Source organism: Pseudophryne corroboree, chromosome 7 (genome assembly GCF_028390025.1).
Source record: "Pseudophryne corroboree isolate aPseCor3 chromosome 7, aPseCor3.hap2, whole genome shotgun sequence".
NCBI lineage: Eukaryota > Metazoa > Chordata > Amphibia > Anura > Myobatrachidae > Pseudophryne > Pseudophryne corroboree.
The window spans coordinates 198686851-198712882 of record NC_086450.1 but is presented as its reverse complement, the minus strand read 5'-3'; the positions used below and the strand labels follow the sequence as shown (position 1 = coordinate 198712882).

Genomic DNA, 26032 nt, shown 5'->3' with positions numbered 1-26032 from the left:
CAGTAGCTTTTTGTACCGGTTTTGATATGTGCAGACACCCATGTTTTGGTTTTAGATCTGTATTAAATTCATGTTTTGATTCTAATTTTACAAAATCACCCTCACGTTTTTGGTTTTAAATTTGGATCTATATTTCTTTATTATGTGAAAGAAAGGTAAAAATCATGTAATTTGGGCCTGTTTTTGTTCCTACAGTATTAATAACCTTAATAACAGTAATTTCCAACCGATTTTGACCAACTCACAATATGGTTCACCAGTGCGGGTTGGATACAGTGTGGGTAGACATGCTAGCTGTAGGCTAGAAGTAATAGTCCACTTACTGTGACAGCAGTGGCGGTAAATGCCCCCAGTGGTAGTGTCTCTGAGAATGATGATGTCCACTCTTGTGGTTGGCCCCACTTAACCTCGCGGTCTGCCGCAGACCGCAAAGGTCCCACCATTGGATATAATGTAGCACCTCTGCGCTACATTGTATCTACAGTGCGCCGCCTGACTGACAGTGCAGGAGCGCACAGCCAATCAGGAGAGTGCCATGACGTGGCACTCCCTGATTGGCTGAAGGGACCCTCTTTGACAGCAGTCACGGGGGGGTCCCGCCAGTCGGGGAAAGGGGATCCATGTGTAAACATGGATCCCCTTTCAGTGCGTGGATCGGGTATTCCGTTTTTATTTTTATTTTACCAAGTCCCTGGATTAGAACTTTTAAGATTCTTTGTAAGTATAATTTTATTTACAGTTACCCCTGGATTCTACTGGACAAGAGGACCGACTGCTTCGTGTCAACATAGGTAAGTATGTATGTATGTATGTATGTATGTATGTAAGTAAGTGTGCATGTATGTTTAATAACATTTTACTTTCATGGTGTGTGTGTTTTGTTTTTATTTGGGTATTTTTTTGTAGTAGAACTACAGGTACCAGCGGGCCCGTTTCCCCCCGTTTGCTGGCACTTGTGGTTCTCCAAGTAGCAGCTTGCGGGGGAGGCTTGCTTGGACTTGTAGTTCTGCTACAAAAAACAATATTCTTTTTTTACACAAAAGGCTATCAGCCTCCCATCCACTGCCCACGGATGGGGGGGGGGGGGCAGCCTCGGGCTTCACCCCTGGTCCTTGGGTGTCTGGAGGGGGGGGACCCCTTGATTTAAGGGGTCCCCACTCCTCCAGTGTACCCTGGCCAGGGGGGATTTAATGCCAAGGCCGCAGGGACCAATATAAAAGTGTTCTCTGGCTGTGGCATTATCTCTCTGACTAGTGGAGCACGGTGCTGGTGTTAAAAATACGGGGGACCCCTACATTTTTTGTCCCCCGTATTTTTTGCACCAGGACCAGGCGTAGAGCCCGGTGCTGGTTGTTTAAATATGGGGGAACCATAGTCATTTTTTACTCCGTATTTTTACAACCAGGACCGGCTCAAAGAGCCGAGGTTGGTTATGCTTAGGAGGGGGGACCCCACGCAAATTCTTTTTAGGATTTTTAACCATTTCACACCCCTTCCCACTGATAAACATGCACGGATCTAACTGATCCGTGCATGCCTATCAGAATACGGTAAAAAAAAAGCAGGTCTATTTGAATACTGCTTTTTTTTACGATTTGTATTTTTTCACGGCAGTGTTTGGCTATTGCTGGCAGTGATTGTGAATACGAATTTTTTGTAAATTACCGAGTTGAATAAAATAACAGGCGTGTTTGACCGATGGTGTATTCATTCGTATTTTTTTTCTTTGCCTTCAAAAAAAATACGGATGCCCTCATCACTGCCGAGATTTGTGTTTAGTAAATTCCCGAGATGACACTTTGAAGTAAAAACACCAACTCAGTCAAAATCGGGAGCTTAGAAAATAAGATTTTACTCACCGGTAAATCTATTTCTCGTAGTCCGTAGTGGATGCTGAGAACTCCGAAAGGACCATGGGGAATAGCGGCTCCGCAGGAGACTGGGCACAACTAAAGAAAGCTTTTAGGTCACCTGGTGTGCACTGGCTCCTCCCACTATGACCCTCCTCCAAACCTCAGTTAGGACACTGTGCCCGGACGAGCTGACATAATAAGGAAGGATTTTGAATCCCGGGTAAGACTCATACCAGCCACACCAATCACACCGTATAACTCGTGATACTATACCCAGTTTAACAGTATGAAAACAACTGAGCCTCTCAACAGATGGCTCAACAATAACCCTTTAGTTAACAATAACTATGTACAAGTATTGCAGACAATCCGCACTTGGGATGGGCGCCCAGCATCCACTACGGACTACGAGAAACAGATTTACCGGTGAGTAAAATCTTATTTTCTCTGACGTCCTAGTGGATGCTGGGAACTCCGAAAGGACCATGGGGATTATACGAAAGCTTCCAAACGGGCGGGAGAGTGCGGATGACTCTGCAGCACCGAATGAGAGAACTCAAGGTCCTCCTCAGCCAGGGTATCAAATTTGTAGAATTTTGCAAACGTGTTTGCCCCTGACCAAGTAGCAGCTCGGCAAAGTTGTAAAGCCGAGACCCCTCGGGCAGCCGCCCAAGATGAGCCCACCTTCCTTGTGGAATGGGCTTTTACTGATTTAGGATGCGGCAGTCCAGCCGCAGAATGCGCCAGCTGAATTGTGCTACAAATCCAGCGAGCAATAGTCTGCTTAGAAGCAGGAGCACCCAGTTTGTTGGGTGCATACAGGATAAATAGCGAGTCAGTTTTCCTGACTCTAGCCGTCCTGGAAACATAAATTTTCAAGGCCCTGACTACGTCCAGTAACTTGGAATCCTCCAAGTCCCTAGTAGCCGCAGGCACCACAATAGGTTGGTTCAAGTGAAAAGCTGATACCACCTTAGGGAGAAACTGGGGACGAGTCCTCAATTCCGCCCTATCCATATGGAAAATCAGATAAGGGCTTTTACATGACAAAGCTGCCAGTTCTGACACACGCCTGGCTGAAGCCAAGGCCAATAACATGACCACTTTCCACGTGAGATATTTTAGATCCACGGTTTTAAGTGGCTCAAACCAATGTGATTTTAAGAAACTCAACACCACGTTGAGATCCCAAGGTGCCACTGGAGGCACAAACGGGGGCTGAATATGCAGCACTCCTTTCACAAACGTCTGAACTTCAGGTAGTGAAGCTAGTTCTTTCTGGAAGAAAATCGACAGAGCCGAGATCTGTACCTTAATGGAGCCTAATTTCAGGCCCATAATCACTCCTGCTTGTAGGAAATGCAGAAATCGACCTAGTTGAAATTCCTCTGTTGGGGCCTTTTTGGCCTCACACCAAGCAACATATTTCCGCCATATGCGGTGATAATGCTTTGCAGTTACATCTTTCCTGGCTCTAATCAGCGTAGGAATGACCTCCTCCGGAATGCCCTTTTCCTTCAGGATCCGGCGTTCAACCGCCATGCCGTCAAACGCAGCCGCGGTAAGTCTTGGAACAGACAGGGCCCCTGCTGCAGCAGGTCCTGTCTGAGCGGTAGAGGCCATGGGTCCTCTGAGATCATCTCTTGAAGTTCCGGGTACCACGCTCGTCTTGGCCAATCCGGAACCACGAGTATTGTTCTTACTCCTCGTTTTCTTATTATTCTCAGTACCCTTGGTATGAGAGGCAGAGGAGGGAACACATAAACTGACTGGTACACCCACGGTGTCACTAGAGCGTCCACAGCTATCGCCTGAGGGTCCCTTGACCTGGCGCAATATCTCTCTAGTTTTTTGTTTAGGCGGGACGCCATTATGTCCACCTGTGGCCGTTCCCATCGATTTACAATCAGCGTGAAGACTTCTGGATGAAGTCCCCACTCTCCCGGGTGGAGGTCGTGCCTGCTGAGAAAGTCTGCTTCCCAGTTGTCCACTCCCGGAATGAACACTGCTGACAGTGCTAGTACGTGATTTTCCGCCCATCGGAGAATCCTTGTGGCTTCTGCCATTGCCATCCTGCTTCTTGTGCCGCCCTGTCGATTTACATGGGCGACTGCCGTGATGTTGTCTGACTGGATCAGTACCGGCTGGTGTAGAAGCAGGGATTTTGCCTGACTTAGGGCATTGTAAATGGCCCTTAGTTCCAGAATATTTATGTGTAGGGAAGTCTCCTGACTCGACCATAGTCCTTAGAAGTTTCTTCCCTGTGTGACTGCCCCCCAGCCTCGAAGGCTGGCATCCGTGGTCACCAGGACCCAGTCCTGTATGCAGAATCTGCGGCCCTCTAGAAGATGAGCACTCTGCAGCCACCACAGCAGAGACACCCTGGTTCTTGGAGACAGGGTTATTAGGCGATGCATCTGAAGATGCGATCCGGACCATTGGTCCAACAGGTCCCACTGAAAGATTCTGGCATGGAACCTGCCGAAAGGAATTGCTTCGTAAGAAGCCACCATCTTTCCCAGGACCCGCGTGCAGTGATGCACCGATACCTGTTTTGGTTTCAGGTGGTCTCTGACTAGAGATGACAGCTCCTTGGCTTTCTCCTCCGGGAGAAACACTTTTTTCTGGACTGTATCCAGAATCATACCCAGGAACAGTAGACGTGTCGTCGGAACCAGCTGTGATTTTGGAATATTCAGAATCCAACCGTGCTGGTGTAGCACCTCCTGAGATAGTGCTACTCCCACCAACAACTGCTCCTTGGACCTCGCCTTTATTAGGAGATCGTCCAAGTACGGGAAACTTAAAACTCCCTTTCTTCGAAGGAGTATCATCATTTCCGCCATTACCTTGGTAAACACCCTCGGTGCCGTGGAGAGTCCAAACGGCAGCGTCTGGAATTGGTAATGGCAATCCTGTACCACAAATCTGAGGTACTCCTGGTGAGGATAGTAAATGGGGACATGCAGGTAAGCATCCTTGATGTCCAGGGATACCATGTAATCCCCCTCGTCCAGGCTTGCAATAACCGCCCTGAGCGATTCCATCTTGAACTTGAATTTTTTTATGTATGTGTTCAAGGATTTCAAATTTAAAATGGGTCTCACCGAACCGTCCGGTTTCGGTACCACAAACAGTGTGGAATAGTAACCCCCGTCCTTGATGAAGTAGGGGCACCTTGATTATCACCTGCTGGGAATACAGCTTGTGAATTGCCGCTAGCACAGCCTCCCTGTCTGAAGGAGTAATCGGCAAGGCAGATTTTAGGAACCGGTGGGGTGGAGACGCCTCGAATTCCAGTTTGTACCCTTGAGATACTATTTGCAGGATCCAGGGATCCACCTGTGAGCGAGCCCACTGATCGCTGAAATTTTTGAGGCGGCTCCCCACCGTACCTGGCTCCGCCTGTGGAGCCCCACCGTCATGCGGAGGACTTGGAAGAAGCGGGGGAGGACTTTTGCTCCTGGGAACCTGCTGTTTGTTGCAGCCTTTTTCCCCTACCTCTGCCTCTGGACAGAAAGGACCCGCCTTTTCCACGCCTGTTTTTCTGAGTCCGAAAGGACTGTACCTGATAAAACGGCGCCTTTTTAGGCTGTGAGGGAAGATGGGGTAAAAATGCTGACTTCCCAGATGTTGCTGTGGAAACTAGGTCCGAGAGACCATCCCCAAATAACTCCTCACCCTTATAAGGCAAAACTTCCATGTGCCTTTTTGAATCTGCATCCCCTGTCCACTGGCGAGTCCATAAGCCTCTCCTAGCAGAAATGGACAATGCACTTATTTTAGATGCCAGCCGGCAGATCTCCCTCTGTGCATCTCTCATGTATAAGACTGAGTCTTTTATATGCTCTATGGTTAGCAGAATAGTGTCCCTGTCTAGGGTGTCAATATTTTCTGACAGGGAATCTGACCACGCAGTGGCAGCACTGCACATCCATGCTGACGCAATAGCTGGTCTAAGTATAATGCCTGAGTGTGTATATACAGACTTCAGGATCGCCTCCTGCTTTCTATCAGCAGGTTCCTTGAGGGCGGCCGTATCCGGAGACGGTAGTGCCACCTTTTTAGACAAACGTGTGAGCGCTTTATCCACCCTAGGGGGTGTCTCCCAACGTGACCTATCCTCTGGCGGGAAAGGGAACGCCATTAGTAACTTCTTAGAGATTACCAATCTTTTATCAGGGAAAGCCCACGCTTCTTCACACACTTCATTTAATTCTTCTGATGGGGGAAAAACTACGGGTAGTTTTTTCTCCCCAAACATAATACCCTTTTTAGTGGTACTTGGGTTTATATCAGAAATTTGTAACACCTCTTTCATTGCTTCAATCATGCAACGAATGGCCTTAGTGGACATTAGACTAGACTCATCGTCGTCGACACTGGTGTCAGTATCCGTGTCGACATCCGCGTCTGCCATCTGAGGTAGCGGGCGTTTTAGAGCCCCGATGGCCTTTGAGACGCCTGGACAGGCACGAGCTGAGAAGCCGGCTGTCCCGCATTTGGCATGTCGTCAAATTTTTTGTGTAAGGAGTCGACACGTGCACGCAATTCCTTCCATAAGTCCATCCACTCAGGTGTCTGCCCCGCAGGGGGTGACATCCCTTCTATAGGCATCTGCTCCGCCTCCACATCATTATCCTCATCAAACATGTCGACACAGCCGTACCGACACACCGCACACACACAGGGAATGCTCTAACAGAGGACAGGACCCACAAAAGCCCTTTGGGGAGACAGAGTGAGAGTATGCCAGCACACACCAGAGCGCTATATAATGCAGGGTCTAACTGAGTTATGTCCCCTATAGCTGCTGTTATATATACTGCGCCTAAATTTAGTGCCCCCCCTCTCTTTTTTACCCTTTTCTGTAGTGTAGACTGCAGGGGAGAGCCAGGGAGCTTCCTTCCAGCGGATCTGTGAAGGAGAAATGGCGCCAGTGTGCTGAGGGAGATGGCTCCGCCCCTTTTTCGCGGACTTTTCTCCCGTTTTTTTATGGATTCTGGCAGGGGTAATTATCACATATATAGCCTCTGGGGCTATATATTGTGGTATTTTTGCCAGCCAAGGTGTTTTTATTGCTGCTCAGGGCGCCCCCCCCTAGCGCCCTGCACCCTCAGTGACCGGAGTGTGAAGTGTGTATGAGGAGCAATGGCGCACAGCTGCAGTGCTGTGCGCTACCTTGGTGAAGACTGATGTCTTCTGCCGCCGATTTTCCGGACCTCTTCTTGCTTCTGGCTCTGTAAGGGGGACGGCGGCGCGGCTCCGGGACCGAACACCAAGGCCAGTTCCATGCGGTCGATCCCTCTGGAGCTAATGGTGTCCAGTAGCCTAAGAAGCCCAAGCTAGCTGCAAGCAGGTAGGTTCGCTTCTTCTCCCCTTAGTCCCTCGCTGCAGTGAGCCTGTTGCCAGCAGGTCTCACTGTAAAATAAAAAACCTAATTATATACTTTCTTTTTAGAAGCTCAGAAGAGCCCCTAGTGTGCATCCAACCTCGGCCGGGCACAAAATCTAACTGAGGCTTGGAGGAGGGTCATAGTGGGAGGAGCCAGTGCACACCAGGTGACCTAAAAGCTTTCTTTAGTTGTGCCCAGTCTCCTGCGGAGCCGCTATTCCCCATGGTCCTTTCGGAGTTCCCAGCATCCACTAGGACGTCAGAGAAAATATACCCCCATGTGTGTATTTTTTTGTAAATGAAAGGTTCCTGAACATTCACAACTTAAAATCGTTTAAATCTGGTATTATTGGGCGACCCATAAACCATCCCCCTGCAATTTCTCCCTGGTTTCTGGCATTACATAAACCTATTTCACACTTTCAAAGTTTATTCAAAATAGGGTTTGGGGAGTGTTTGAAAGCCACAATATTTGAGGGTCGTCTGCTTAGTATGTGCAGAGTAAGAGTTCTGCTTTGTGCACGTATGTAAGGTACACTTTGGTACATACAATCCGTTCTTTGTCCTTGCACCTGGCATAATGCAGGGAGATTTAACACAGGAAATAACACGTTTAGGTTAGACTGGGTCCTGCTCTCCTTTCATGGCAGGCCAGTCACTCTATAGCTAACAGGCCTCTTCTGGTACCAGCAGAACGGGCGCCAGTAATTTCAGGGTGCTGTGAACGCAACGTTCTTAAACTTCCTGCAATTTGAGAAAATAGCCCAGTAAAGGCAGCAGAACTGCCAGCTGTAACAACCTAGGACGTCTTGTCAGATTCTAGCGCCAGATTATTTCACGTAAAAAACCCCACCCAGAATTAGCCTAAATTGCTTTCGAACAACATTTACTTGTTCCACTCACCATCCTCCTGCAAATACAATGTTCCAGGACATTGAAAAACGTAAATGCAGGGCTGATGTGCTATGGGAAAGAGCAACGAGTGATGACACACTGCTGGTATAACTGTCACGAGCAGATCTGAACGTTATCCAATACCTCTGTGCTAGCATCATTATCATACAGTGGTCTAGTGTTGTGTTCTGCTGGCATTAAATGGCCGAGGGGGCATGAAAAAATAAAAATAAACCAGTAACAAATTATATACAAATTACAAAGCAGACTCTCTTAAGGTGCATACACATGGGGGGATATCAAATTATCCCCGGCAAAACATTGGGTACGAAAAACGTCAGTTTTCTGATGTTTTTCTGACTTTTTTCCGATGTTTCGATGATATTTTTTTTACAGGCTATCCAGATTGATCGCGGCACGCGCCGGCTTATCGGGGCTAATTAGATAGCCCCGGTGGGACAGTTAGCCCTGGTAAATTACCGGGACTAATTGGATATCCCCCATGGTGAGATATTGACTATGCCCGATTTTGACTATGCAATATCCATTGAACTCCCCCGGAGCCCAGAAGCACCGATATTGTCTATTTAGTCAAAATCGTAAGGTTACATCGCACCATGTGTATACACCTTTAGAAAGTTATTTTATAAAAAAAAACTAATAATAATAATATTTAGATTACTAGAATATTTGTATGCAAGGCAGGAACCACACGTAATAATATATTTTTCCTTAGATTTATGCCATGAGCAGCAGCACTGTACATCGGAGCCCCAGGTCTATGGTTCAACAGTTTCATTCCATCTCATAGCAATGACACTCTGGTTCAGTTCAGAGCTACAAATCCTAACATACATACACATGGGCCCTCATTCCGAGTTGTTCGCTCGTTATTTTCCTTCGCATCGGTGCGTTTTTCCGCTAACTGCGCATGCGCAATGTTCGCACTGCGGCTGCGTCAAGTAAATTTGCTAAGAAGTTTGGTATTTTACTCACGGCATTACAAGGATTTTTCTTCGTTCTGGTGATCGGAGTGTGATTGACAGGAAGTGGGTGTTTCTGGGCGGAAACTGGCCATTTTATGGGTGTGTGTGAAAAAACGCTGCCGTTTCTGGGAAAAACTCGGGAGTGGCTGGAGAAACGGGGGAGTGTCTGGGCGAACGCTGGGTGTGTTTGTGACGTCAAACCAGGAACGAAACTGACTGAACTGATCGCAGTGGCAGAGTAAGTCCCGAGCTACTCAAAAACTGCTAAGAAATTTCTATTTGCAATTTTGCGAATCTTTCGTTCGCAATTCTTCTAAGCTAAGATTCACTCCCAGAGGGCGGCGGCTTAGCGTGTGCACTGCTGCGAAAAGCGGCTAGCGAGCGAACAACTCGGAATGAGGGCCATGGTGCGATTTAATTACCGATATGGACTACTTTATATAGTTTATATCAGTAGTAAACATAGTGCATATCGCGCCGTGTATATAAAGCTTGCAATGCTGATGCGCACTCCTGCGGTCGAAATCACAAGTAAAAATAGACTATGCAAGCAGGTCAATTTTGACTATAAACGTGTACAGTCTAGTACTTTGTATAGTCACAATTGCTCCGAGTGTATAGTCAATATCGGTGGATTTTGGATCTGGGTGATGAAGGGAATAGTGCAAATCTGTCTATAGGCAGAACTGCACAGTGTGTATGCGGCATTAGTGAGATATTAGTGAGTGGTGAAAATAAGGATCAAAAGTAATTGGCTGTGACAGCACCTAAATATAAATACTCTACTCCTATGGAACCAATTATGCCTCTAGTTATCATTTCAGTTCAGCTGAAAATGTTGTGTGACGCTATGTTCCTAAATTCCTGGGCTGCATGAGTCAGACACAAGTATGTCGTATGTCCTATGTCTACGGAGACAAATTGTCACTTGTAAACAATGAAGTGACCAAAGTGATGAAAATCCTGATGCCAGACATTCCAGGTGACATATATTTCGACAGAGTCTTACATACCCTCCAACATGACCCGCCCCACTAGGTACAAAATGCTCTGTTCCTGGACTTCCCTCTTAATTTATGATTTCCATCACCTGTGGTGAACTAGTTAAATGATAAGAAAGCTGTTTCTTCACAGGTGATGGCAATAATAAATTAAGAGGGAAGTCCAGAAACAGAGCATTTTTTACCTAGTGGGGCGGGTCATGTTGGAGGGTATGGTCTTACTGTGGGGATGATTACTTTTTTTTTTAGAAATTGTGAAATTGTATAGTCATCTCCAGGAATGCCTGTGTCATGCCCTTTCTGGGAACACAGGTGTGACAGTTCAGCCAGGCTTCTGTTCTGCATTACTGGCTCAGTGGCTAAGGCAGGCATTCCCAACCACGATCCTCAAGGCACACCAACAGTGCAGGTTTTAGTGATATCCAGGCTTCAGCACAGATGCTTAAATCAAAATAACTGAGGTACTAATTAAGTCACCTGTGTTCAAGCCTGGATATCACTAAAACCAGGACTGTTAGTGTGCCTTGAGGACCGCGGTTGGGAAACACTGGGTAAGGACTTGAGACACAACCATAAATGTTAAATATGCTAATAAGCCCAATGACGTGTATACAGACGCCAGCAAATTCTTTACATATACAGTTGCAGAGAGGGGAGCAGGATAGGGATAACAGCAGCTGTAACTGAATCACGACATTCCACTTAATCAGAGGAAGTAGGGCTAAAAAAAGATTTGTGTCTGAAAATCCGTATTATTAACTAGTTGTATGACTTGGACATGGAAGACATACAATACATCCTCTAGGAAGAACCCATCTTATAAGGTTACACACAGCAATTTTATCACATGCCAGAAGCCAGAATGCTATGGTGGGCACTGGTGTATCTATAATGGGTGCAGTGTGTGGTGCAGCGGGGCCCACACCACATATACCGGACATATTTTTTCAGTACTTACCTCTCCGTACACCAGCATCTGAAGGGGCAGTCCAGTTAAGCACCGGAAAAATGGCTTGGCGGGCATTTTCCTGGCGTTTTGCTTATGCGCAGTAAGGGCAATTGACAGGAAAATGGCCACTGTGCCATTTTCCCGGAACCAAGTGCATAAATAGTAGACTCTTACACAGTGCGAGTCTACTAGTGGTGCTAGTGCTTCACCATATCAAGTATCAATAACACAGCTGCATTACAGAGGAGGGAGCTCTCATTAATGAGGATGGGTCTAGGAGGGAGACTGAACCTATTGGCGTTTCTATAATGGGTGCAATGTGTGCGGTGCACACGGGCCCCTGGGTCCAGGGGGGCCCACACCGCACACATTGCACCCATTTAAATACTTACCTAACCGGAGTCCAGCGGCGGACACTGCATCCGTGGCGGAAATTGCCTCCAAAATGGCCGCCACGCATGCACGATAGCCAAATTGGTCTCCATATCATGGTGGTCGCCATGTTTCCGGAGACCTGCGCATGCGCAGTAGACTCCGGCAAATTGCCGGAGTCTACAGCGCCGTTCAGAGGAGGGGGCCCACCCGGAGGTGCACACGGGCCCCCTCCTCTGTAGAAATGCCCCTGACTGAACCTGTAGGATCAGGAGGTGTGAGCTGAATGTGACATCATCAGCAGCAGCACTAGAAGAGTGCAGGGAATTAATTACACAGGGAGTACCCAGGGGGGCCCACACCGCACACCCTGCACCCATTAATTTAAATACTTACCCTCCGGCGTCCCGTAAGCGCAGCAGCAGCGCTGTAGAAATCAGTGGGAAAATGGTGCACCATTTTCCAGGTGATTCACACATGCGCAGTAGTAAAATCACTTGGAAAATAGCCACCGCGCTATTTTCCCGGTGATTTGCGCATGCGCTTTAGGCTCTGGGACAGCACTAGGGTTCATTAGGGACCCTAGTGACCAGAGCTGTACAGCGCTACCAGCTAGAGAGGAGGGGGCCCAGACAGATCCTGCACGCGGGCCTCCTCCTCTCTAGAAACGCCTCTGGTGCTACCTGTAGGAGTAGCTCTATAAGCAGAAGGTGGAGCGTCCTAGAGAAATTATATCTTTTATTTCAAATATATAGCTCTCATTTAGAGATATGAGAAACAAAGTCCTGTACACACAACAAAGTATGGGGGAATATGTATCAAACTTTCTAATGAAGAATGGCGGAGCAGTTATTCCTAACAACCAATCACCTTATAGCTATCCTTTTATAGAATGTGATTGATAAATGATAGTCAGAAGCCGATTGGCTGCTGACTTTCCCTTTTTATAAGGTGTGTTACATCTCAATTTGTGGAACATAAATGTGTTTAGTAATAATATATTTGTAACATTTCAACCACTTTGCCTTTAAATCATTTTTTAGGTTAAGTGTGATTAAATAACACAAGTTCATTGTTGCGTTTCCTCTGAGCTTGCTAGGTGGGGTCTGTGTTTGCTTTCCGCTCACTAGAAACAAGCTTTTAAAGCAACAGCCTGAGACCTGTTACCAATCTGAAATGCTGAAATATGTTTTACACTGTTCTGGTACACCAACATCTGTGAAAATGCTACATTACAATGTTACAGAGCTAAACTATTCTATGCCACATATGAGTATGACCAATAGGCAGGACCGGATTAACAATGGGGCGGATGGAGCTGCAGCTCCAGGCCACCTCATTAGAATAGGCCCACAGGACATGCTGTGCTGCTGTACACAGGAATATTTTTCATCCTGTACAGCAGCCGCCTAAAGCACCGCACTGAGCACTCTGAAACTGCTAACTCCCCTTCCCTCTTTCCTGTCCAGAGTTGAGAAGCAAGGCGTAATAATTTTCTAATGTCAGGCGCAGCAGAAGGCTTCTCAGCGCCGCACAGCACCTGCCTCTCCAGAGTCCAGCTCGACACCACCGTGACATCACATCACATCCTGCAGGGTGACTTGACAAGCGCCGCCCCGCCACCACCGTATAATTGCTTGCAAGTGCGCAGCAGCTCAGCTGCTCCGTGAAGGCGGCCTTGATGGCTGTGATACAACTACTCGGCTGCTGCTGATCACCGGCAATAGGCTGCATTGTCAGTATCCTGCAGTGCCTCTGCGAAAGGTATGCACTGCCACTGACTGAAGATGAGGCTCATTATATTTTGTTACTCTCTCTCTCTCTCTCAATATATATATATATATATATATATTAATTTATTACTGCCTAGCTTGTATTATTTTGCAAAACCTTTTTGTGTATATATATATCTATATATATAGATATATATACATAAAATATAAATAAAATGTATGTAGATCAGCTGTATAATAAGAATTTACTTACCGATAATTCTATTTCTCGGAGTCCGTAGTGGATGCTGGGGTTCCTGAAAGGACCATGGGGAATAGCGGCTCCGCAGGAGACAGGGCACAAAAGTAAAGCTTTTACAGGTCAGGTGGTGTGTACTGGCTCCTCCCCCTATGACCCTCCTCCAGACTCCAGTTAGGTACTGTGCCCGGACGAGCGTACACAATAAGGGAGGATTTTGAATCCCGGGTAAGACTCATACCAGCCACACCAATCACACCGTACAACTTGTGATCTAAACCCAGTTAACAGTATGATAACAGAGGAGCCTCTGAAAGATGGCTTCCTAAACAATAACCCGAATTAGTTAACAATAACTATGTACAAGTATTGCAGATAATCCGCACTTGGGATGGGCGCCCAGCATCCACTACGGACTCCGAGAAATAGAATTATCGGTAAGTAAATTCTTATTTTCTCTATCGTCCTAAGTGGATGCTGGGGTTCCTGAAAGGACCATGGGGATTATACCAAAGCTCCCAAACGGGCGGGAGAGTGCGGATGACTCTGCAGCACCGAATGAGAGAACTCCAGGTCCTCCTTTGCCAGGGTATCAAAATTTGTAAAAATTTACAAACGTGTTCTCCCCTGACCACGTAGCTGCTCGGCAGAGTTGTAATGCCGAGACCCCTCGGGCAGCCGCCCAAGATGAGCCCACCTTCCTTGCGGAATGGGCCTTAACAGATTTAGGCTGTGGCAGGCCTGCCACAGAATGTACAAGTTGAATTTTGTTACAAATCCAACGAGCAATCGACTGCTTAGAAGCAGGTGCACCCAACTTGTTGGGTGCATACAGTATAAACAGCGAGTCAGATTTTCTGACTCCAGCCGTCCTTTAAATGTATATTTTTAAGGCTCTGACAACGTCCAACAACTTGGAGTCCTTCAAGTCGTCTGTAGCCGCAGGCACTACAATAGGCTGGTTCAGGTGAAACGCTGATACCACCTTAGGGAGAAAATGCGGACGCGTCCGCAGCTCTGCCCTATGTCGAATGGAAAATTAAATAAGGGCTTTTATAAAACAAAGCCGCCAGTTCAGATACTCTCCCGGCCGAAGCCAGGGCCAGTAACATAGTCACTTTCCATGTGAGATATTTCAAATCCACATTCTTTAGTGGTTCAAACCAATTGGATTTGAGGAAATCTAAAACTACATTTAGATCCCACGGTGCCACCTTAGGCACCACAGGAGGCTGTATATGCAGTACTCCTTTGATAAAAATCTGGACCTCAGGGACTGAGGCCAATTCTTTTTGGAAGAATATTGATAGGGCCGAAATTTGAACCTTAATAGATCCCAATTTGAGACCCATAGACAATCCTGATTGCAGGAAATGTAGGAAAACGACCCAGTTGAAATTCCTCCATCAGAGCACTCCGCTGCTCGCACCACGCAACATATTTTCGCCAAATACGGCGATAATGCTTCGCGGTGACTTCCTTCCTTGCCTTTATCAAGGTAGGAATGACTTCTTCTGGAATGCCTTTTCCTTTTAGGATCTGGCATTCAAACGCCATGCCGTCAAACGCAGCCGCGGTAAGTCTTGAAAAAGACAAGGACCCTGCTGAAGCAGGTCCCTTCTCAGAAGTAGAGGCCACGGATCGTCCGTGACCATCTCTTGAAGTTCCGGGTACCAAGTCCTTCTTGGCCAATCCGGAGCCACTAGTCTTACTCCTCTTTGCCGTATAATCCTCAATACCTTTGGTATGAGAGGCAGAGGAGGAAACACATATACCGACTGGTACACCCAAGGTGTTACCAGCGCGTCCACAGCTATTGCCTGCGGATCTCTTGACCTGGCGCAATACCTGTCCAGTGTTTTGTTGAGGCGAGACGCCATCATGTCCACCATTGGTTTTACCCAACGGTTTAATAGCATGTGGAAAACTTCTGGATGAAGTCCCCACTCTCCCGGGTGAAGGTCGTGTCTGCTGAGGAAGTCTGCTTCCCAGTTGTCCACGCCCGGGATGAATACTGCTGACAGTGCTATCACGTGATTCTCCGCCCAGCGAAGGATCCTGGCAGCTTCTGCCATTGCCCTCCTGCTTCTTGTGCCGCCCTGTCTGTTTACATGGGCGACTGCCGTGATGTTGTCCGACTGGATCAACACCGGTCTTCCTTGAAGCAGAGGTTCCGCCTGGCTTAGAGCATTGTAGATTGCTCTTAGTTCCAGAATGCTTATGTGAAGAGACTTTTTCAGGCTCGACCACACTCCCTGGAAATTTCTTCCCTGTGTGACTGCTCCCCAGCCTCTCAGGCTGGCATCCGTGGTCACCAGGATCCAATCCTGCATGCCGAATCTGCGGCCCTCCAATAGATGAGCCTCCTGCAACCACCACAGAAGGGATACCCTTGTCCTCGGCGACAGGGTTATCCGCAGGTGCATCTGAAGATGCGACCCTGACCATTTGTCCAACAGATCCCTTTGCATGGAATCTGCCGAAAGGGATTGCTTCGTAAGAAGCTACCATTTTTTCCCAGGACTCTTGTGCATTGATGTACAGACACCTTTCCTGGTTTTAGGAGGTTCCTGACCAGGTCAGATAACTCCTTGGCTTTTTCTTCGGGAAGAAAAACCTTTTTCTGAACTGTGTCCAGAATCATCCCCAGGAACAGCAGACGAGTTGTCGGCATTAATTGGGATTTTGGAATATTCAGAATCCATCCGTGCTGCTTTAGCACCTCTTGAGATAGTGCTAAACCCATCTCTAGCTGTTCTCTGGACCTTGCCCTTATTAGGAGATCGTCCAAGTATGGGATAATTAATACGCCTTTTCTTCGAAGAAGAAATATTATCTCGGCCATTACCTTTGTAAAGACCCGAGGTGCCGTGGACAAACCAAACGGCAGCGTCTGAAACTGATAGTGACAGTTTTGTACAACGAACCTGAGGTACCCCTGGTGTGAGGGGTAATTGGAACGTGGAGATACGCATCCTTGATGTCCAAGGATACCATAAAGTCCCCTTCTTCCAGGTTCGCTATCACTGCTCTGAGTGACTCCATCTTGAACTTGAACTTCTTTATGTACAGGTTCAAGAACTTCAGATTTAGAATAGGCCTTACCGAGCCATCCGGCTTCGGTACCACAAAAAGAGTGGAATAATACCCCTTCCCTTGTTGTAGAAGAGGTACCTTGACTATCACCTGCTGAGAATACAGCTTGTGAATGGCTTCCAAAACCGTCTCCCTTTCTGAGGGGGACGTTGGTAAAGCAGACTTCAGGAAACGGCGAGGTGGCTCTGTCTCTAATTTCAACCTGTACCCCTGAGATATTATCTGCAGGATCCAGGGATTTACCTGCGAGTGAGCCCACTGCGCGCTGTAATTCTTGAGACGACCGCCTACCGCCCCCGAGTCCGCTTGCGAAGCCCCAGCGTCATGCTGAGGCTTTTGTAGAAGCCAGGGAGGGCTTCTGTTCCTGGGAAGGAGCTGCCTGTTGCTGTCTCTTCCCTCGTCCTCTGCCTCGTGGCAGATATGAATAGCCCTTTGCTCTCTTATTTTTAAAGGAACGAAAGGGCTGCGGTTGAAAGGTCGGTGCCTTTTTCTGTTGGGGAGTGACTTGAGGTAGAAAGGTGGATTTCCCGGCCGTAGCCGTGGCCACCAAATCCGATAGACCGACCCCAAATAACTCCTCTACGCATCGCCTGTCCACTGTCGTGTCCATAAAGCTCTTCTGGCCGAAATGGACATAGCACTTACCCGTGATGCCAGTGTGCAGATATCTCTCTGTGCATCACGCATATAAAGAAATGCATCCTTTATTTGTTCTAACGACAGTAAAATATTGTCCCTGTCCAGGGTATCAATATTTTCGATCAGGGACTCTGACCAAACTACCCCAGCACTGCACATCCAGGCAGTCGCAATAGCTGGTCGTAGTATAACACCTGCATGTGTGTATATACCTTTTTGGATATTTTCCATCCTCCTATCTGATGGATCTTTAAGTGCGGCCGTCTCAGGAGAGGGTAACGCCACTTGTTTTGATAAGCGTGTTAGCGCTTTGTCCACCCTAGGAGGTGTTTCCCAGCGCTCCCTAACCTCTGGCGGGAAAGGGTATAAAGCCAATAACTTCTTTGAAATTAGCAGTTTTTTATCGGGGCACCCCACGCTTCATCACACACGTCATTTAATTCTTCTGATTCGGTAAAAACTACTGGTAGTTTTTTCACACCCCACATAATACCCTGTTAAGTGGTACCTGTAGTATCAGCTAAATGTAACATCTCCTTTATTGCCAAAATCATATAACGTGTGGCCCTACTGGAAAATACGGTTGATTCGTCACCTTCACCACCGGAATCAGTGCCTGTGTCTGGGTCTGTGTCGACCGACTGAGGCAAGGGGCGTTTTACAGCCCCTGACGGTGTTTGAGGCGCCTGGACAGGCACTAATTGAGTGTCCGGCCGCCTCATGTCGGCAAACGACTGCTTAAGCGAGTTGACGCTATCCCGTAATTCCACAAATAAAGGCATCCATTCTGGTGTCGACCCCCTAGGAGGTGACATCCTCATATTTGGCAATTGCTCCGCCTCCACACCAATAACGTCCTCATACATGTCGACACACACGTACCGACACACAGCAGACACACAGGGAATGCTCTATACGAAGACAGGACCCACTAGCCCTTTGGGGAGACAGAGGGAGAGTCTGCCAGCACACACCAAAAAGCGCTATATATGACAGGGATAGCCTTATGATTAAGTGCTCCCTTATAGCTGCTTTTATATTAATATATTGCCATTTATTTTGCCCCCCCTCTCTGTTATACCCTGTTTCTGTAGTGCAGTGCAGGGGAGAGACCTGGGAGCCTTCCTGACCAGCGGAGCTGTGACAGAAAATGGCGCCGTGTGCTGAGGAGATAGGCCCCGCCCCTTTTTCGGCGGGCTCGTCTCCCGCTATTTAGTACATTTAGGCAGGGGTAAATATCTCCATATAGCCTCTGGGGCTATATGTGAGGTATTTTTAGCCTTTTTAAAGGTTTTCATTTGCCTCCCAGGGCGCCCCCCCCCCCCAGCGCCCTGCACCCTCAGTGACTGCCGTGTGAAGTGTGCTGAGAGGAAAATGGCGCACAGCTGCAGTGCTGTGCGCTACCTTAAGAAGACTGCAGGAGTCTTCAGCCGCCGATTCTGGACCTCTTCTTGCTTCAGCATCTGTGAGGGGGCCGGCGGCGTGGCTCCGGTGACCATCCAGGCTGTACCTGTGATCGTCCCTCTGGAGCTTCATGTCCAGTAGCCAAGAAGCCAATCCATCCTGCACGCAGGTGAGTTCACTTCTTCTCCCCTCTGTCCCTCGTTGCAGTGATCCTGTTGCCAGCAGGAATCACTGTAAAATAAAAAACCTAAGCTAAACTCTCTAAGCAGCTCTTTATGAGAGCCACCTAGAATTGCACCCTTCTCGGCCGGGCACAAAAATCTAACTGGAGTCTGGAGGAGGGTCATAGGGGGAGGAGCCAGTACACACCACCTGACCTGTAAAAGCTTTACTTTTGTGCCCTGTCTCCTGCGGAGCCGCTATTCCCCATGGTCCTTTCAGGAACCCCAGCATCCACTTAGGACGATAGAGAAATATAAATATTTTATATGTATAAGTGTTTGTGTGTGTATATTGCAGCACAGGATGACCTGGGGTGGAACCAGCTGCCACCACAATCTATATTAGACAGGTACCTGAATGTCAGCTCCGCCTCCCCTCCCCCACAAGCCGGAGCTTACAGTGCAGCTGCGGGAAGCTGCGAGTAATGCCCGCCCACCCGCCTTATGGTAACACTGAGTCGCGAATCCGTGAGTATTGCATGACCCCACCCCTGCTTACAGCAGCACCAGGCGACTCCCTGTAGGCATCTCATTATAGGTGACACATTCTGTCACCCACATTTGGGCTACAAAATTAAGATACAACATCACCTGACTTGCGAATCCACTTATGTGGTATATCAGATAGTTTGCCCCTGTGGCTTGTGCTACATAGGCAAAACGATAAGAAAATTCAAGGAGAGGATGACTACCCATCACTCTACTATTAGTGCAGCCTTAACCAATGGAACCAGCGACCAGCCGGTGGCACGCCACTTTGTGGAAGCACGGTACTCGCTTGCTAGCCTCAAATATCGAATGATCGATCATATATCCCCCCCCCCCCCAATATTAGGGGAGGGGACTGACATCGAGCACTGTTAAGATGCGAGACAAGAGAGATCAAAAAATTGGACGTCATCACCCCTCGGGGGTTTGAATGAGGCCGTGTCACTAGCATGTTTTCAATAGCTTGTACTATTATGTTGCCCTGTAGTTTTAAATGTGAGATTCATTGACCCATTAGCTATACAGTCATGTATCTGTTTTTGACTGTCTTTTCCCTGGGTGTGGTATAAAAGATAGATAGGGTCAACCATAGATGTCGACCATTTTCATGTCGACATTTTGACCATGTCAACCTTTTGTACTGTCGACCTTTTGACCCTGTCGACCTTTTGACCCTGTCGACCTAATGTCTGTCTAACATATGGTGTCTATCTATTGACTGTCTAGCTAGACACTGTCTATCTATCAACCGGATACCCTTTTCCCTTTAGTCCACTCATTATTAGTACACATAATTATTTACTTTATGCCATGACCTTTGGTCACTATAAGGCATCTATTACAGCCCTACATAGTTATATAGCTGCATTACTTAGCCATCTCCCATATCTAGCATTTATTTTTCAGCTATTCAGCTGCCTGGTGACACATGCACAAAACGTGTACTTTTTGTCCACAGGTATGTATATCATGTGTCACTATATGATGTCTCTCTGCTGTCCTGTGTTACATTACTGTTATTTGTATTAGGTTCACTATCTCGGGTTTCCATGGTGACGGGTCTCCTCGGATGATGAGTATCACGCATGACGTGGTCACGTCATCTCTCAGCGCCTCAGCCACCGGGCGGGTCCCGCCGGACGGGCGCCGCTGCTATTCACAATGGTGGGGATATAAGGCGAGTACATTGTTTGTTCTTGTTTATCCTGACGACAATTAGCATAAAATTGAAACGTTGATACCTGCAAGTGGTGCTGTTTGAAGTTTCATATACCTGAGTGCCGCACACCTGCTAGATTATATGTATATATATATATATATATATATATATATATATATACACACACACATATATATATATATATATATATATATATATATATATACACATACATACACACACACACACACACACACACACATATATATTTGTAATTGTGATGAAGCAGAGCATGTCCTGCCTATCTTGTAAATGAGAAAATACACCATGATGACTTTTTAGGGAGTGTGAAACTGATTGGATAATCAGTGCTGATGTGGTCACGGCTATCACCCACCTTAGATCTAATATATCCTCACCAGCGGCGGCTCCCACCTGGGTGGAGGAGGGGGTCTGCCACTGGCCACGCTGCTTGGTCCCTGCCGTTAGGTCCAGGCATCTGAACAATGTAGCTGATAGGCGCCGGGATCGGCACATACGAACTAGCGGCAGCGGAACTGTCCTATAGGAAGCCAGCTGTTTGCTAATTTCAGCCCACACTGGCAGTACTAGAGGGAGGAAACACCTCCCAATGAGACTGCCTGTCCTGCAGGTGACTGGCAAGTAGGACTTCCAATAAGAAGTCACTGCCAGACACAGTGTAGCCTTTGCATCTGGCTTCACTGACATGAGCTGAGGTGACGGATTTTACTGGGGGAGGGAGCTGTAGTCCTACAGCCCATAGGTAAAATCTGTCACTATTTCTCGCTATGGTGTCTATTTTTTTAAAACCAATTCTGCCTTTATAATGTGCTGGAACTGCTATTTCCACAAGTTTATAGGCAGAATGGGGGGTTTGAGGCTTTTGAAAGGTGCTTGGCACAACCTATGGCACAGGTCACACCTCCTATGCAGACCACACCTCCACAACATTAGTCACAACCCCCATATCATGAGTAACATCCCTGCAGCACTAATCACACCTACTGCGGTGGCACAGAATAGGCCCTTCAGAAATTTCAGCTACAGGCCCACGTGGACCTTAATCTGGCACTGCCACTAGGGAGCAGTGTTTTATTGGCACTTAGGGCAGGGAACTTCAACTCTGCAATATTGATTAATAGTAGTAAATTTACCCAAGAGCAAGAAAATCTGGGATACATGGCTCCTGCATTCGCATACAGTGCATCCGGAATGTATTCACAGGCTTCACTTTTTCCACATTTTGTTACAGTATGTTACAGCCTTATTCCAAACTGGAATAAATACATTTTGACCCTCAAAATTCTACACACAATGGGGGTCATTCCGACCCGTTCGCACTCAGCGGTTCTTCGCTGCGATGCGAATGGGTCGAAAATGCGCATGCACGGTGGCCGCTATGCGCACGCGCGCCATCACTGGGCAACGACCAGAAGAAAGAAGAAAAGTGATCGCTCGCGCGATCGCAAGAAGATGGACAGTGGGAAGGCGTTCCGGGGCATCTACTCACTGTTTTCCGGGCGTGGAGATCCAAACGCAGGCATGTCAAGGCGTTTAGAGGGCGAATGTCTGACGTCAATCCTGAGACCTTCGTCGCTGGATCCGTCGCACAGGGTAAGTAGGTCTGACCCTGCTCTTGTTTTGCAGGAAACTTTTTTAGCATAGCAGGGCTGCACAAGTGATCGCAGCCCTGCTCTGCTAAAATACACTCCCCCATAGGCGGCGTCAAGTTGATCGCACGAGCAGCAAAAAGTTGCTATGTGCGATCAACTCGGAATGAGGGCCAATACCCCATAATGACAACGTGAAAAAAAGTTTTTATGTGATGTTTGCAAATGTATTAAATATAAAAAACTAAGAACTCATATGTACATAAGTATTCACAGCCTTTACCATGAAGCTCAAAATTGAGCTCAGGTGTATCCTGTTTCAACGGATCATCCTTCAGCTGTTCCTACAGCTTAATTGGAGTCCACCTGTGGTAAATTCAGTTGATTGGACATGATTTGGAAAGGCACACACCTGTCTATATAAGGTCCCACACTTGACAGTGCATGTCTGAGCACAAACCAAGCATGAAGTCAAAACAAATTGTCTGTAGACCTTCGAGACAGGATTGTCTCGTGGCACAAATCTGGGGAAGGGTACAGAAAAATATCTTCTGCTTTGAAGGTCCTAATGAGCACAGTGGCCTCCATCATCCGTAAATGGAAGAAGTTCGGAACCAGCAGGTATCTTCCTAGAGCTGATTAGCCGTCTAAACTGAGCGATCGGGGGAGAAGAGCCCTAGTCAGGGAGGTGACCAAGAACCCGATGGTCACTCTGTCAGAGCTACAGCATTCCTCTGTGGAGAGCGGAGAACCTTCCAGAAGGACAACCATCTCTGCAGCAATCCACCAATCAGACCTGTATGGTAGAGTGGCCAGATGGAAGCCACTCCTTAGTTAAAAGCACATGGCAGTCCGCCTGGAGTTTGCCAAAATGCACCTGAAGGATTCTCAGACCATGAGAAACAAAATTCTCTGGTCTGATGAGACAAAGATTGAACTCTTTGGTGTGAATGCCAGTCGTCATGTTTGGAGGAAACCAGGCACTGCTCATCACCAGGCCAATATCATCCCTACAGTGAAGCATGGTGGTGGCAGCATCATGCTGTGGGTATGTTTTTCAGCGGCAGGAACTGGGAGACTAGTCAGGATAGAGGGAAAGATGAATGTAGCAATGTACAGAGACATCCCGGATGAAAACCTGCCCCAGAGCACTCTTGATCCAAGACTGGGGCGATGGTTCATCTTTCAGCAGGACAACGACCCTAAGCACACAGCCAAGAAATCAAAGGAGTGGTTTCAAGACAACTCTGTGAATGTCCTTGAGTGTCCAGAGCCCAGACTTGAATCCAATTGAACATCTCTACAGAAATCTGAAAATGGCTGTGCACCAGCGCTTCCCATCCAACCTGATGGAGCTTGAGAGGGGCTGCAAAGAGGAATGGGCGAAACTGACCAAAGATAGGTGTGCCAAGCTTGTGGCATCATATTCAAAAAGACTTGAGGCTGTAATTGCTGCCAAAGGTGCATTAACAAAGTATTGAGCAAAAGCGGTTTATACTTATGTACATGTGATGTCTTAGTTTTATATTTTTAATAAATTTGCAAAACTCTCAAAAAAAACTTTTTACACGTTGTAATTATGGGATATTGTGTGTAGATTATTGAGGGGAAAATGAATTTATTCCAGTTTGGACTAAGGCTGTAACATAACAAAATGTGGACAAAGTGAAGCGATGTGAATACTTTCCGGATGCACAGTATCATTACATAAGTGAACAGAATTCCAATGCTGAACATACAAATCATTTTGTTTTATTTTTGGTTTCAAAATGAACAATTGCATTTTTGTGCAATCAATGTACAAGTGAGGCTTATACATTACAATTCGGTCATTTTTAACTCAGTAATTATTTAACCAGATTGTATAACAAAATGAGCATCACACACTACAATCTTGATCGGTCAGTTCAGAAAGACCTTTACATCCTCGATTTAGGATAATTGTAGCATTAAACTTTAAGGTAGCAGGCTAGCATAGTAGTATATGGTTTTTCTCAGCTGTCCTCCTACAAATCATCTCTTTAAAATCTGTCTGGAGGGTGCTATAATCAAACGCAGGGCATCTTAAGGGGGGTGTAGACTGTACCTTGGTGTCACCCTTCCAGTGGTGACCCCAAAATGTCAACTCCTCCAAAGTGATAGGGAGCCGTGTCCTGCACTGTGACCTTCTCAAGTAGCACCCGAGTCCTGTCACTATAGTGGAGCCGGCAGTGCAGCCAGAGTCTCCGGGGGACATCCGAGCATCTCCTTTGGGAATGCTGGACATGACCCCTGAGTGATGTAACGGGAGGATTCTCATTAGGCCATACTCCCAGATTGAAGTAATCAAGGGCTTCTTGCAAGGCCACAACCTCTGGCCACACTCATGAGGGAAGAATGTTTACAGTACCGGTTGTTACTGACCCCGTTTTACTTGTGGCCTTGCAAGATGCAGGTACGTGCGCGATTACGGCAAGGCACTGTAGCTCATGGATAGAATGAAGAATGACCTGGATCTGATGGCTATGTTGGGACACTAGCACTAGGACACTGCAAGCACCCATTTTGTGTCATCTCTTCTGGGAGTGACCTATTCCACCCAGGGTAATCCTATGTAGTGCGCCCAAGATGGCTGCCTCACCTTGAACATTTCATGGGTGGAATATATAACCCATAGAAGTTGTTACCCAAAATGTCTGCACCAACCCTGCAGTATGCTTATTGTACCATCTAGGTTTAGTTATTCTTAAATATTTCTGTGTGTTTTTTATTTTGATGTAATTACAATGCCTTTGTACAATGGCCCTCATTCCGAATTGATCGCTCGCAAGGCGAATTTAGCAGAGTTGCTCACGCTAAGCCTACGCCTACTGGGAGTGTATCTTAGCTTCTAAAAATTGCGACCGATGTATTCGCAATATTGCGATTACTAACTACTTAGCAGTTTCAGAGTAGCTTCAGACTTACTCGGCATCTGCGATCAGTTCAGTGCTTGTCGTTCCTGGTTTGACGTCATAAACACACCCAGCGTTCGCCCAGACACTCCCCCGTTTCTCCGGCCACTCCTGCGTTTTTTCCGGAAACGGTAGAGTTTTTATCCACACGCCCCTAAAACGCCGTGTTTCCGCCCAGTAACACCCATTTCCTGTCAATCACACTACGTTCGCCGGAGCGAAGAAAAAGCCGTGAGTAAAAATACTATCTTCATTGTAAAATTACTTGGCGCAGTCGCAGTGCGAATATTGCGCATGCGTACTAAGCGGAATTTCACTGCGATGCGATGAAAATTACCGAGCGAACGACTCGGAATGAGGGCCAATGTACCATGTTTTGGATGTATGTAAAGCGTATGAGTCCTGCAGGAGAAAAGCGTTATATAATTAAATGATTATAAAATGATTGCTGCTGTAAAAAATTGCAGAACCCAGTGGGACAATCCAAGGCATCTCTACTCACCACATCACATGCATGTGACTGTGGTTTCCATGGTAGTTAAATGACACCATTCAGAACTATAAAGCATTAATAGTAGCCTGAAGAAACAAACCAAGGAAAGAGGATTATTCAAACATTTTTTTTTCATGGGATGGCTGTATTTAATTGGACAATTAAAAAAATAGTCTTCAGTCAACTTCGGTGTAATAGAAAACAGATCATCAGTGGATTTAGCCAATTCATCACATATGATATATTGTCAGCCTTACATGTATTGATTTTTTAACAATTACATTATAAAATGATGGTTTGAAAGGCTGGTCTGTAATGTGTGTGTCTATCGTGAAGAAGAAAGAACTTATGAGCAAAACAGGCTCTTGTGGGGCTAGAAGTCCCCAATATCTCTAGGATATTCTTTGACTTTTAGCTAGACAGCTACAGGAAAGCCCCAGGTTGGCTAATACTGTGATTTAGCTTTCATTTTCCCTTAAGTGCTGTAGCTGATAGAATACCCTGTAGTGCAGAAAGAGTTACAAGGTGAGGTCACTTGCTGGCCAGA

The 26032-nt window shown here is 46.9% G+C and overlaps 1 protein-coding gene and 1 long non-coding RNA gene across 11 annotated transcripts in view; one reads left to right on the top strand and one right to left on the bottom strand.

Moving 5' to 3' along the window:
• The window catches only part of TNS1 (tensin 1), a 937838-nt gene that overhangs the window by 561949 nt on the left and 349857 nt on the right, over positions 1–26032 (bottom strand). The window lies entirely within an intron of this gene.
• Positions 1–26032, top strand: part of LOC134944976 (uncharacterized) — an 82526-nt gene that overhangs the window by 56013 nt on the left and 481 nt on the right. Inside the window, exons 2-4 of one of the 2 annotated variants that reach the window (XR_010182002.1) lie at positions 12919–13213; positions 20176–20227; positions 20299–20446. This is a non-coding gene — a long non-coding RNA (uncharacterized LOC134944976). The remainder of the gene's footprint in view (positions 1–12918; positions 13214–20175; positions 20228–20298; positions 20447–26032) is intronic. The other variant, XR_010182003.1, reaches the window with a different exon arrangement.